This window comes from Rutidosis leptorrhynchoides, chromosome 2 (assembly GCF_046630445.1).
Source record: "Rutidosis leptorrhynchoides isolate AG116_Rl617_1_P2 chromosome 2, CSIRO_AGI_Rlap_v1, whole genome shotgun sequence".
NCBI classification, from domain to species: Eukaryota; Viridiplantae; Streptophyta; class Magnoliopsida; order Asterales; family Asteraceae; genus Rutidosis; species Rutidosis leptorrhynchoides.
The window spans coordinates 285,546,788-285,562,787 of record NC_092334.1 but is presented as its reverse complement, the minus strand read 5'-3'; positions in this window follow the sequence as shown (position 1 = coordinate 285,562,787).

Below are 16,000 nucleotides of genomic sequence, written 5' to 3'. Positions count from 1 at the left end.
ATCGAAATCGAATATGCCCCTTTTTATTAAGTCTGGTAATCTAAGAATTAGGGAACAGACACCCTAATTGACGCGAATCCTAAAGATAGATCTATTGGGCCTAACAAACCCCATCCAAAGTACCGGATGCTTTAGTACTTCGAAATTTATATCATATCCGAAGGGTGTCCCGGAATGATGGGGATATTCTTATATATATGCATCTTGTTAATGTCGGTTACCAGGTGTTCACCATATGAATAATTTTTATCTCTATGTATGGGATGTGTATTGAAATATGAAATCTTGTGGTCTATTGTTACGATTTGATATATATAGGTTAAACCTATAACTCACCAACATTTTTGTTGACGTTTAAAGCATGTTTATTCTCAGGTGAATACTAAGAGCTTCCGCTGTTGCATACTAAAATAAGGACAAGATTTGGAGTCCATGTTTGTATGATATTGTGTAAAAACTGCATTCAAGAAACTGATTTCGATGTAACATATTTGTATTGTAAACCATTATGTAATGGTCGTGTGTAAACAGGATATTTTAGATTATCATTATTTGATAATCTACGTAAAGCTTTTTAAACCTTTATTTATGAAATAAAGGTTATGGTTTGTTTTAAAAATGAATGCAGTCTTTGAAAAACGTCTCATATAGAGGTCAAAACCTCGCAACGAAATCAATTAATATGGAACGTTTTTAATTAATAAGAACGGGACATTTCAAAATGAACCCTATAAATTTTATTACTTAATATATATAAAAGTATATTATATTATATAAATTTAATATAAAATTTTATTTATTAATAAATAATTATATTATTTACTCTAATAAATCTTTTAAAAATATTTAAAAATATAAAACGACGAAATTTAAACTATATATTAATCATGTATAGATTTTTGGAAATTATTTTGAGTCAAATTTACTTTTGTTGACTTTTGCATATTAGTCTCGAGCATTAGGATTGTGGTACACTATGACTTGGCCTAATTTGTTAGACAAATATTGACCAACACATAATTATATATAATTAATTTAGGTTCGTGAATTCGAGGCCAATCTTGCACTTGTTCAATGACGTTATATGTATTTTTACTACGAAATACAGTATGGTGAGTTTCATTTGCCTTTTTACCCTTTTATATTTTTGGGACTGAGAATTCATGCGCTTTTATAAATGTTTGACGAAATAGACACAAGTAATTGAAAATACCTTCTATGGTTGAATTATCGAAATCGAATATGCCCCTTTTTATTAAAGTCTGGTAATCTAAGAATTAGGGAACAGACACCCTAATTGACGCGAGTCCTAAAGATAGATCTATTGGGCCTAACAAACCCCATCCAAAGTACCGGATGCTTTAGTACTTTGAAATTTATATCATGTCCGAAGGAGGATCCCGGAATGATAGGGGATATTCTTATATGTATCTAGTTAATGTCAGTTACCAGGCGTTCACCATATGAATGATTATTTTTGTCTCTATGCATGGGACGTATATTTATGAGAACTGGAAATGAAATTCTTGTGGTCTATTAAAATGATGGAAATAAATGATTATGATAAACTAATGAACTCACCAACCTTTTGGTTGACACTTTAAAGCATGTTTATTCTCAGGTGTTAAAGAAATCTTCCGCTGTGCATTTGCTCATTTTAAAGATATTACTTGGAGTCTTTCATAGCATATTTCGAAGAACGTTGCATTCGAGTCATTGAGTTCATCAAAGATTATTATTAAATCAATTTATAGTTGGAGAGTGGATATTATGAAATGGTATGCATGCCTGTCAATTTTCGATGTAAAGAAAGTTTGTCTTTTAAAAATGAATGCAATGTTTGTAAAATGTATCATATAGAGGTCAAATACCTCGCAATGTAATCAACTATTGTGAATTGTTTATAATGTATATGAACGGGTCCTTTCAGTTGGTATCAGAGCGGTGGTCTTAGCGAACCAGGTCTGCATTAGTGTGTCTAACTGATAAGTCGATAGGATGCATTAGTGAGTCTGGACCTCGACCGTGTCTGCATGTCAAAAGTTTTGCTTGTCATTTTGTGTCGAAAATTAACTACTTATCATCCTCAGGAAATTACCTGCTTATCATTTTTAGTCTAAGACACGTCTTGCTGCATTGATTGCATGAATAGTGTATAGACAAAAATTCATATCTTAGCATATTTGCTAAATCATATCATATCGTATATGTTACTTTAAACTTTGGCTGACATATCCCGCAAATTCTTCCGTAATCTATGAAATCTTTGATGGAATACCACATGTAAACAAAGTCACAAAACCATATTTGTATGTATATGAATTCGTGTATATGTATATAGCAAGCGGAAGCAATTTTTAAGTTTTGCATGTGTATTTTAACCAATTAAAATGTATTCCATTTCATAGATCTAGTCTTGAAAATACATTAAAATGTAAATAGAGCTAGTAAGAGGTTTATACCTTCTCCTAAAAGGAGGTTGAAGTAGCAAGAAGATGATGATGAAGTGAAGCTAGTTTCTAACTTGAAACCTCAAGAGATAATACCCACAAACTTTAGAATCAACACCCTTCTTCTTGGTTAGGATTTAGTATACTTAGAACACTTGCAAAATCAACCAAAACCCCTTGTGGAACCTCTAAATTTTCGGCCAAAAGAAAAGGGAGAAGATAGAGTATTTTTGCAAGTTCAAATGCTAGATTGAATGTATGTGTTGGAAGAAGAAAAATGCATGCAACAACTAATAAGTATATGGAGTTAAAACAAGGCAAAATGGCTCCTAGGAAACCCCAAAAGAGGCCGCCACTTTTGGCCCTCTTTTCTTCTTTTTTTTTATATTAATTAATTAAACACGCATATTACTTCCATCCATTTTTATACATGTGCATATAATTTTATAAGCCCATTATAAAATAATATGTCACAAGTGTTAGTTTAATAAAATAATTAAACTTATATAAATAATTATCCATATAATTATTTCTAGCATTTCACTTTAGAAAACCAATTTCAAAGTCTAAGTATTTAGTATTAGTTTTAAAGATCCTATCGTTAAAACAAATACATAAAAGTGTTGATAGTTTGTTATTGGGTATGACCCGACTTGGATCATAACATATTGGCCACATTAATTAATTATGTCTCTCGGGCATATGAAATACCTTCAATCTCCCACTTGCACGAGAAATATAAGGAATTAATGCAAGTGACGGATACCACCTAACGACCGTCCATCACCCCCAATGTGTTATGACTTAGTGCCATTCAATAACATCATCCCTTTCGAGTTCCCATCTCGAATATGATTTAGGTGAATCTTTCAATATATCCTTTTGTTCTAGATGTCATGTTAAATCCAAGATATACAGAGCGACCACTCTCTTATAGATTTAACTTTATCAGGCCTTAGACATCCGACTCTCAACGAATAAGAGGGACAAATTCCATCTTGACTACATACGTCCTAGACACTACACCTTGTACCATACCTGAAGCCTCCCTTATGTACTACCATGTTTCAGAATAGCGAAGGAAAGAATCAAGGCACAATATTCGGTGAATATCCGAACCCAATATGTGTCTCAGGTCAGAGGATATAATGATATTCTCCTTTACTCAAGATTACATGTGATCAACCACAAAGGCTCCATATAGTAAATCTTGAGAGCGGGTCTTCCAATATTTGTGTCCCACAAATATCTATGAACCTTGGTTGCAACCTTGCCCCACATTCACCATTTGAATGCAAACCAATCCAAGTTCATAATAGTCTAGACCTTACACTTGTTCTCACAAATGTGATCAACTACGAAATTCAGAATAATAGTTTATTCATGGATAAAATATGCAAAATTGGAACATGACTCGTAATTAAATTAATACCATAATTATATTTATGAGTTTGAACTAATTCGTTCTGTTACAATACATAAAATAGATCAATTCCAATCACTAGAATATCGAAGCCCTAATGCACAAACATGTCCCTCATGTTTTGGCCCATGTAAAAGCTTCGTGAGTGGATCCACAACATTTTGATCTGTGTGAACTTTGTGAATACATATCTTTCCCTTTTCAACCTCATCCCTGATGTAGTTGAATCTCCGCTCAATGTGACGAGTCTTTTGATGAGCACGAGGTTCCTTGATTTGAGCAATTGCACCCTCTTTGTCACAAAAGATCTCAAGAGGGTCCTTAATGGAAGGGACCACTCCTAAGTCGTCGATGAATTTCTTCATCCATGCAGCTTCCTGAGCTGCCAGTGAGGCGGCAATGTACTCCGACTCTGTAGTGGATAACGCAACAACTTCCTGTTTTGAGCTCTTCCAAGAGACTGCACCACCATTTAACATGAAGACATAACCGGATTGTGATCGAGAGTCATCTCGATCAGTTTGGAAACTCGCTTCCACGTAACCTTTTACAGCAAGTTCCTCCTCACCAGACCCATATATTAGAAACATATCCTTAGTTCTCCTAAGGTATTTCAATATACTTTTAACAGCAATCCAATGACTGTTTCCTGGGTTGTTCTGGTATCTACTTGTCAAGCTTAGAGCGCATGACACATCCGGTCTAGTACATATCATTGCATACATGATAGACCCAATAGCAGATGCATATGGGACTTTCTTCATTCTCTCTTGTTCATCTTTCGTGGTAGGACACTGTGATGAACTGAGAATGGTTCCTCTTTGAATAGGTACCAAACCTTTCTTAGAGTTTTCCATCTTGAACCTTTTCAAGATTTTCTCAATGTATGTACTTTGACTTAAACCTATCAATCTCTTTGATCTATTCCTATAGATCCCAATCCCCAATATGTATTGCGCTTCTCCAAGATCCTTAATGGAGAAGCAACTTTTTAGCCAGGTTTTGACTTCTTGCATTGTGGTAATATCATTCCCAAATAATAATATATCATCCACATATAGCACAAGGAACATTATAGAGCTCCCACTAGCCTTCTTGTACACACAAGCTTCATCACCGTTTTTAATGAAACTAAATTTCTTTGCCTCTTCATTAAAACGATGATTCCACATTCTAGATGCTTGTTTCAATCCGTAGATTGATTTCTTTAACTTGCATACCTTTTTAGGATTTTTCGGATCAACAAAACCTTCGGGCTGTACCATATAGACATCTTCCTCAAGATATCCATTTAGGAAAGCGGTTTTGACATCCATTTGCCATATTTCATAGTCATAGTGAGCAGCAATGGCAAATAATATCCTAATAGACTTTAGCATTGCCACAGGCGAGAAGGTTTCATCATAATCAACCCCTTGAGTTTGAGTGAAACCTTTTGCTACAAGTCTAGCTTTGTATGTATCCAAGTTTCCATGTATGTTGGTTTTCTTCTTGAAAAGCCACTTGCAATCAACTAGCTTGGAGCTAGGAGGTTGCACAACAAGTTCCCAAACTTGATTTTCATACATGGATTGCATCTCGGCGTTCATGGCTTCCTGCCATTTACCTTTATCAATCCTTGATAAAGCATCTTCGTAGTTCGTCGGTTCATCCAAATCAACCGTATAGCAACCATCCACGAGAAACCCATATCTCTCGGGAGGATTACTAATCCTACTAGATCTTCGAACGTCTTGTGTACTTTGATCATCCACTTGATCATTTTCAACATCCTCATGTTGAGTACTAGTGTCAACCATTTGTGTATCATCAACTTGATCTTGTACCTCTACAAGATCTACTTTCCTTTCACCATCACCTTCCAAAAGGAATTTGGTTTCAAGGAATTCCGCCTTTCGAGCAACAAATACATTTTGCTCGGTCGGGTCATAGAAGTAGTATCCCATATCATCTTTGGGATATCCTATGAAAATACACTTTGTGGATCGAGCATGTAGCTTATTAGCTATATAACGCTTAGGATAAGCTTCACATCCCCATACTTTCAAGTATGAAAGAGAGGGAGGTTTTCCAAACCACATCTCATGAGGAGTTCGTTCCACTTTCTTGGTTGGGGCCATATTTAAAATACGAGCCGCGGAGCTTAGACAATAACCCTAAAATGATAGAGGTAACGAGCTTCTTGCCATCATAGATCGAACCATATCCATTAGGGTTCAGTTCCTCCTTTCGGAAACTCCATTAAGTTGGGGTGTTCAGGGTAGAGTAAGTTGTGAGATAATCCCACAACTCCTAAGATGATCTTGGAAGGCATCGCTTAGGTATTCACCTCCTCTATCAGTACGTAGTACCTTAATTGTCTTATTGAGTTGATTTTGTACTTCGTTTTGATATTCTTTGAATGCTTCAAACGTTTCGTCCTTATGTCTTAATAAATAGACATATCCGAAACGACTAAAGTCATCAATGAAGGTAACAAAGTATCTTTCACCATTCCTAGTCATGGGTTTAAAGGGTCCACATACATCCGAATGTATTAATCCCAATAAATCTTCAGCCCTTTCATAGGTCCCTTTGAAAGGTGCTTTAGTCATCTTGCCTTGTAAACAAGATTCACATACATCAAACGAATCCATTTCATTTGATTTCAAAAGTCCATTCTTTTGAAGTGTATGCATTCGGTTCTTGTTTATGTGACCAAGGCGACAATGCCATAAATAGGAATCACTCAAATCCCTTTTGAGTTTCTTGGTGCTAGTATGGTATATAGAGCTTGATGATGCGTCATCATGAACCAATTCATAAATTCCATTTGAAGGCGAAGCCTTGAAATAGAATACATTATCTTTAGAAACATGAATATCATCATCAATAAAATTAACAATGTAACCACATTGTTTTAAACGAGAAATAGAAATAATGTTTCTACACAAATCCGGAGCATACAAAACATTTTCTAAAATAAGTTCCAATCCGCTTGGAAGCTTCAAAATAAAATCTCCTTGAGCTTTAACATGCACCTTTGCACCATTGCCCATATAGAGACTTGATGTTCCCGCCTTATGATCACTTCTTTTGAACCCCTGCAAAGAATTGCAAATATGAGTTCCACATCCAGTGTCTAACACCCATGTATTAGAAGAAGTAATACAAAGCTCTATATATACCATATATATATTACCTGAGGTTTGCCCTGCATCCCTCTTGTCCTTTAACTCCTTAAGATAGACCGGACAGTTTCGTTTCCAATGACCCATCTCACCGCAACCGAAACATGGGTCTTCCTTGGGGTTTGCCTTCTCGGCTACCTTTTGCTTCTTAGCCTTGTTGATGGTTGGGGTAACCATCTTCCCCTTCCCTTTGCCTTGATTGGCGGGTCCTTTTCTCTTAGCCACCTTTGGCTTAGAGGTGTTACCTCTGGATCCACCTTGATCGATTGCTAACACGGGTAAAGCCCTTTTACCCATGCTAGTTTCCGCCGTTCTAAGCATACCGTGAAGCTCACCTATGCTCTTATCCATCCCATTCATATTGTAATTAATTACAAATTGATCAAACCTTTTTGATAGGGAGTTAAGGATAAGATCGGTGGCTAACTCATTTGATATGTTTAGGTTGAGACGGTTAGCACGATCAATAAGGCTTTTCATCTTAAGAACATAAGATGAAACCGATTGGGTATCGTCCATACGACAAGCATGTAGCGCCCAAACGGTCTCGAAACGCTCGACACGCGCTTGTTGAAGGAACATCTCCTTCAATTGCGTTATCATGTCGTATGCACTATGATGCTCGAAATCCTTTTGGAGTTCGGGAATCATAGTCCCAAGCATTAGGCATGAGACTTGAAGGGAGTCGTGGCAATACTTATCGTAAGAGGCCATTGCCTCCACATCATTCTCATCCGGTTGATCGGGAATGGGGTCCTCAAGTACATACGCTTTATCCTCTTGTTTGAGGACAATCTGAAGATTGCGGAACCAATCCATAAAGTTGGTATGGTTGAGTTTGTCTTTCTCGAGGAGAGACCGTAACGATAGGTTGTTCATGTTAAGTGGTACGTTTTGCATGTTGTTGTTATTAGCGGCCATCTACAAAATTCAACAAAGTTCATTTAAAGTATCGATTTTAGATTTAATAAACAATACCCTTTTAATTTGTTTTATTAAATATTAGAATCCAACGGTAAATCAAATTTCGGTTAGGTGACCTTTATCGCGTCATTTGAATTAGCTAGGTAGTCATAATGACAATTGCAATCCTTTTGCAACTTCTAAGTTATGGGATCATGCAATCCTTTTGCATGGCATATTAATCCCATCAACACCTATTTGTTCCTCATGCTTCGGTGACCCTAAGTTCATGATTCCCAAATCAAGTCGTCCTACTTGTGTAAACATGTAGACTTAACATACAAGTGGTTAGGTGACCTTTATCCCATATATATGCGAAGTGTACCTTATTCATATTAGTCCGCTCATGACGGTTAGGTGACCTTTATCCCATCAAGAGTTTCCTAATATGTCTAAGTGTTTCCACAAAAGGATGGCGTTTAACTTGTTTTCCTTGTTTAAGTTAAAGGGATTTTATGTTTTCTACATTCTAGTTTTAGAAAACAAAATTCTATGCACCAACATGCATTTGGTGTGTAGTATCTTATGAAAAACCTATTTTCATGTCCTTTTAGTAAAACCAATTACTACTTATAAGCCAATTTGTTACTTTTTAAATAAACCATTTTATTTAGGTCTAATAACCAATTATTAGTGTCATTATGTTATGTTTTATTATAACCATTTAAAATGTATTTTGCATATTGTTAACATGTGATATTGTTGTAGCAATCCAAACATACAAACATAATCATACAAGCATGCAAAACAAAATGTTCACAATCGAGAGCCATTTTGGTGGACATTTGTTTAGCCAAAAAAACAAATGTCACCGGTAAGGGTTAACAAAAGTAAGAGATTTTAAACAAAATCTCCCACTTAATCTTGTAATCTTCAAAAGCTCCATCTTGTAATCTTCATCTTGAATCTTCATTTTCATTTTACAAAATTATATCCTAATACAATTTTCTAGAAAATGAAATAACAACCTATTCTACTTTTACAAACCAAATAGAATAAATTACATCAAAAAATTACAAGAATACTTACAACTTATTACACACCAAATGAAAGAATATTACAACCATGAATAATAACCAAATCATTCAAACATTCAACCACACGGTCTAGGCTCGATTGTGAACAATAACATAACAACAAATCTTGGCCAAACTTGAAGCCCCAAACCCACTTTTGGGGTCCCAAAATTCAGCCAAACCAACAACCCCACCAAAACTCATGATTTTTACATTCTACTTTCATGCATGTTGGTAGATTGTAAAATAAATGAGTTTACTAGCCAAAAACAAGAAGCATATTAGCAAGACTTTGGCTCTAGATACCATTGATGGAATACCACATGTAAACAAAGTCACAAAACCATATTTGTATGTATATGAATTCGTGTATATGTATATAGCAAGCGGAAGCAATTTTTAAGTTTTGCATGTGTATTTTAACCAATTAAAATATATTCCATTTCATAGATCTAGTCTTGAAAATACACTAAAATGTAAATAGAGCTAGTAAGAGGTTTATACCTTCTCCTAAAAGGAGGTTGAAGTAGCAAGAAGATGATGATGAAGTGAAGCTAGTTTCTAACTTGAAACCTCAAGAGATAATACCCACAAACTTTAGAATCAACACCCTTCTTCTTGGTTAGGATTTAGTATACTTAGAACACTTACAAAATCAACCAAAACCCCTTGTAGAACCTCTCAATTTTCGGCCAAAAGAAAAGGGAGAAGAGAGAGTATTTTTGCAAGTTCAAATGCTAGATTGAATGTATGTGTTGGAAGAAGAAAAATGCATGCAACAACTAATAAGTATATGGAGTTAAAACAAGGCAAAATGGCTCCTAGGAAACCCCAAAAGAGGCAGCCACTTTTGGCCCTCTTTTCTTCTTCTTTTTTTTTTATATTAATTAATTAAACATGCATATTACTTCCATCCATTTTTATACATGTGCATATAATTTTATAAGCCCATTATAAAATAATATGTCACAAGTGTTAGTTTAATAAAATAATTAAACTTATATAAATAATTATCCATATAATTATTTCTAGCATTTCACTTTAGAAAACCAATTTCAAAGTCTAAGTATTTAGTATTAGTTTTAAAGATCCTATCGTTAAAACAAATACATAAAAGTGTTGATAGTTTGTTATTGGGTATGACCCGACTTGGATCATAACATATTGGCCACATTAATTAATTATGCCTCTCGGGCATATGAAATACCTTCAATCTTTTGATCTCTATATATAGATATCCTATGTAAATAGAATACCACCCGATAGCCGAAAAATCATTTTATATCGAAAATCCTTTATCCAATCGTACGAAATGGAATTTGTCATCAGTTCAAGTCACTCGGATTCTGAAATGGAATCTCACTCAAGCTCCGAAAGCAGTGTGACCGGAATGGATCAACCAATCAGTCATCACCTATTCTGGATGAATTGGGGATGGGTTCGTAGCCTCCTCAATCATTGGAGACAAGAAGAAGGTGATCCCTTCCATGCACCACATTGCCCTCTTGACGAAGAACCTGAAGCACTTACCGGCGAACCTATCCGAAACACCATTTTCTCGCTCATTTCCAGAGTATCTCGTCACGATTATATATTACATCAAATTTTAGATTTTATTTATCCGCTCGTTCGAACCGAAAATCACCCTGGTGTAATAGAAGAAGTCAACGAGCTTCGCGCTCGGGTAGTGGCTTTGGAGAATATGGTGCAGAGATTACAAACACCAGCAGCAGCTGTAGTGACCCGAACTTTTCCATGTTTATATATATTAATTGAGATTGATGTTTACATGATTAAATGTTTCCAACATGTTAAGCAATCAAACTTGTTAAGACCTGATTAATTGAAATAGGTTTCATATAGACAATTGACCACCCAAGTTGACCGGTGATTCACGAACGTTAAAACTTGTAAAAAAAACTATATGATGACATATATATGGTTATATATATAGTTAACATGATATTATGATAAGTAAACATATCATTAATTATATTAACAATGAACTACATATGTAAAAACAAGACTACTAACTTAATGATTTTGAAACGAGACATATATGTAACGTTTATCGTTGTAACGACATTTAATGTATATATATCATATTAAGAGATATTCGTACATCATAATATCATGATAATATAATAATTTAAAATCTCTTTTGTTATTATAAACATTGGGTTAACAACATTTAACAAGATCGTTAACCTAAAGGTTTCAAAACAACACTTACATGTAACGACTAACGATGACTTAACGACTCAGTTAAAATGTATATACATGTAGTGTTTTAATATGTATTTATACACTTTTGAAAGACTTCAATACACTTATCAAAATACTTCTACTTAACAAAAATGCTTACAATTACATTCTCGTTCAGTTTCATCAACAATTCTACTCGTATGCACCCGTATTCGTACTCGTACAATACACAGCTTTTAGATGTATGTACTATTGGTATATACACTCCAATGATCATCTCTTAGCAGCCCATGTGAGTCACCTAACATATGTGGGAACCATCATTTGGCAACTAGCATGAAATATCTCATAAAATTACAAAAATATGAGTAATCATTCATGACTTATTTACATGAAAACAAAATTACATATCCTTTATATCTAATCCATACACCAACGACCAAAAACACCTACAAACACTTTCATTCTTCAATTTTCTTCATCTAATTGATCTCTCTCAAGTTCTATCTTCAAGTTCTAAGTGTTCTTCATAAATTCCAAAAGTTCTAGTTTCATAAAATCAAGAATACTTTCAAGTTTGCTAGCTCACTTCCAATCTTGTAAGGTGATCATCCAACCTCAAGAAATCTTTGTTTCTTACAGTAGGTTATCATTCTAATACAAGGTAATAATCATATTCAAACTTTGGTTCAATTTCTATAACTATAACAATCTTATTTCAAGTGATGATCTTACTTGAACTTGTTTTCGTGTCATGATTTTGCTTCAAGAACTTTGAGCCATCCAAGGATCCATTGAAGCTAGATCCATTTTTCTCTTTTCCAGTAGGTTCATCCAAGGAACTTAAGGTAGTAATGATGTTCATAACATCATTCGATTCATACATATAAAGCTATCTTATTCGAAGGTTTAAACTTGTAATCACTAGAACATAGTTTAGTTAATTCTAAACTTGTTCGCAAACAAAAGTTAATCCTTCTAACTTGACTTTTAAAATCAACTAAACACATGTTCTATATCTATATGATATGCTAACTTAATGATTTAAAACCTGGAAACACGAAAAACACCGTAAAACCGGATTTACGCCGTCGTAGTAACACCGCGGGCTGTTTTGGGTTAGTTAATTAAAAACTATGTTAAACTTTGATTTAAAAGTTGTTATTCTGAGAAAATGATTTTTATTATGAACATGAAACTATATCCAAAAATTATGGTTAAACTCAAAGTGGAAGTATGTTTTCTAAAATGGTCATCTAGACGTCGTTCTTTCGACTGAAATGACTACCTTTACAAAAACGACTTGTAACTTATTTTTCCGACTAGAAACCTATACTTTTTTTGTTTAGATTCATAAAATAGAGTTCAATATGAAACCATAGCAATTTGATTCACTCAAAACGGATTTAAAATGAAGAAGTTATGGGTAAAACAAGATTGGATAATTTTTCTCATTTTAGCTACGTGAAAATTGGTAACAAATCTATTCCAACCATAACTTAATCAACTTGTATTATATATTATGTAATCTTGAGATACCATAGACACGTATACAATGTTTCGACCTATCATGTCGACACATCTATATATATTTCGGAACAACCATAGACACTCTATATGTGAATGTTGGAGTTAGCTATACAGGGTTGAGGTTGATTCCAAAATATATATAGTTTGAGTTGTGATCAATACTGAGATACGTATACACTGGGTCGTGGATTGATTCAAGATAATATTTATCGATTTATTTCTGTACATCTAACTGTGGACAACTAGTTGTAGGTTACTAACGAGGACAGCTGACTTAATAAACTTAAAACATCAAAATATATTAAAAGTGTTGTAAATATATTTTGAACATACTTTGATATATATGTATATATTGTTATAGGTTCGTGAATCAACCAGTGGCCAAGTCTTACTTCCCGACGAAGTAAAAATCTGTGAAAGTGAGTTATAGTCCCACTTTTAAAATCTAATATTTTTGGGATGAGAATACATGCAGGTTTTATAAATGATTTACAAAATAGACACAAGTACGTGAAACTACATTCTATGGTTGAATTATCGAAATCGAATATGCCCCTTTTTATTAAGTCTGGTAATCTAAGAATTAGGGAACAGACACCCTAATTGACGCGAATCCTAAAGATAGATCTATTGGGCCTAACAAACCCCATCCAAAGTACCGGATGCTTTAGTACTTCGAAATTTATATCATATCCGAAGGGTGTCCCGGAATGATGGGGATATTCTTATATATGCATCTTGTTATTGTCGGTTACCAGGTGTTCACCATATGAATGATTTTTATCTCTATGTATGGGATGTGTATTGAAATATGAAATCTTGTGGTCTATTGTTACGATTTGATATATATAGGTTAAACCTATAACTCACCAACATTTTTGTTGACGTTTTAAGCATGTTTATTCTCAGGTGATTATTAAGAGCTTCCGCTGTCGCATACTTAAATAAGGACAAGATTTGGAGTCCATGCTTGTATGATATTGTGTAAAAACTGCATTCAAGAAACTTATTTTGTTGTAACATATTTGTATTGTAAACCATTATGTAATGGTCGTGTGTAAACAGGATATATTAGATTATCATTATTTGATAATCTACGTAAAGCTTTTTAAACCTTTATTGATGAAATAAAGGTTATGGTTTGTTTAAAAATGAATGCAGTCTTTGAAAAACGTCTCATATAGAGGTCAAAACCTCGCAACGAAATCAATTAATATGGAACGTTTTTAATCAATAAGAACGGGACATTTCAGTTGGTATCAGAGCGTTGGTCTTAGAGAACCAGAAAATTTGCATTAGTGTGTCTTATCGAGTTTGTTAGGATGCATTAGTGAGTCTGGACTTCGACCGTGTTTTCTTTAAAAATGATTTTTTAACATTTTTGTTGGAAACTATATATTTTTAACATATGAATATTATGTGATATATTAATCTCTTAACGTGTTTGATATTATGTGATAGATGTCTACCTCTAGAACAAGTCCCATTGACTCACCTAATAATAATGAAGAGTCAAATGTAAATTGGAATGATTTGTGGACTGATTCACAAGTTCCCGAAGAGGAACCGGAAGAAGAGTCGGAACCGGAAGAAGAATCGGAACCGGAAGAAGAATCGGAACCGGATGAAGAAATAGAACCGGTGGGGGAAATAATAAAACGGTTAAGTAAAAGAAAATCCTCAACCAACCGACCAAAGTTAATTATGGTCAATGGTGTTTCCGCCAAGGAAGCAAAATATTGGGAGGATTACCAATTCTCCGATGAATCGGATTCCGACGAGAATTCCGATGATGTTATAGAAATTACCCCAACTGAATTTAAAAAGGCAAAAGAAAATAATAAGGGAAAGGGCATAAAAATAGAGAAATCTAATTCCAACCCCGATGAACTTTATATGTATCGTCAACCCCCGAAGTCCTTAAGTTGTAACAATGACCCGGGAACCTCTAAACCACCAGGTTTTTCTAAACCAATGTGGACAACGACGGCTCGTATTAGGGGAACATCATATATCCCTAGAAACTTGGCAAAACGAACCAAAACCGAAGAAGAAGAAACGAGCGAGTCGGAATAAGATAGTTGTATTCGTGTGGTGTAATATATGTAATATAGTGTTCTTATGCTTTATGATATATGTAAAAATTGCTTGTATTAATAAGTATTTTTTTATGAAACTAACTCTTGTCTATTTTACAGTTTAAAAACACAAAATGGATAGACAACCCAATATTTTAAGAGACCTACCCGGAGACATGATTGATGAAATCTTGTCTAGAGTCGGCCAGAATTCTTCGGCACAACTATTTAAGGCGAGATCAGTTTGTAAGACATTCGAAGAACGTTCCAAGAATGTCTTGGTTTATAAGAGACTTTCGTTTGAAAGATGGGGGATATCACATTGGGAAACCCATAAGTTACGATGTGTTTACTTTGACGCATATATTGCGGGGAACCCAAATGCTATTTTACGCAACGGGTTAAGAAATTATTTTGACTCAATATATCCGAATATTGGACTTCGTGATTTAGAAAAAGCGGCTAACATGCAACATAAAGAAGCATGTTATGCTTACGGATTAGTAATGTTCGCTTCTCACCAAAGTGAGAACAAGAACATCGGGCTACAACTATTAAACAAAACGTTTCCACAAGTGACGGAGTCGGTAATTGGGGTAAGAAATGAGGTTTTTAGATTATTACGGAACTGTTGGACATTACGTAACCCTCGTCCCTTTGATGACGTTACAACACGCTGTCTTATCAACGGCCATAACGGTTATGTTGCACAAGTCCAAGGATGGGAAGTAGTCCTAGTAAAACCAGAATGCATGACTTGTTTCTGGACGTATGAATTACGTGTCTTTATTGCCTTTGCTGAACGACTTGTGTACTAGCTAGAATTATCTTCACAACTATCTTGTATCAAAGTTATTGTGTGCTATATTTCATGCTTTATGTAAAATAAGCGGTATTGTAAGTTTGTAAAATATTGTATAAAAGTTTGAACGCGAAATATTATTATAATCAGTTTTTCATATAGAATTGTAGTAGTTGAATTGTATATTAGCTACTAAGTATGAACTTAACGGGTAGGTACTACCCGAATTTAAACTTATAAAACGCTAATATGAAGAAAAAGCTTTTATAAATGAGTTCATATTATGCTACGAAATACTATTAACTACTCTTAATATTCTGTATGATTAACTTGTTCCATTTAACTATTTTGAAGGAAATGGCA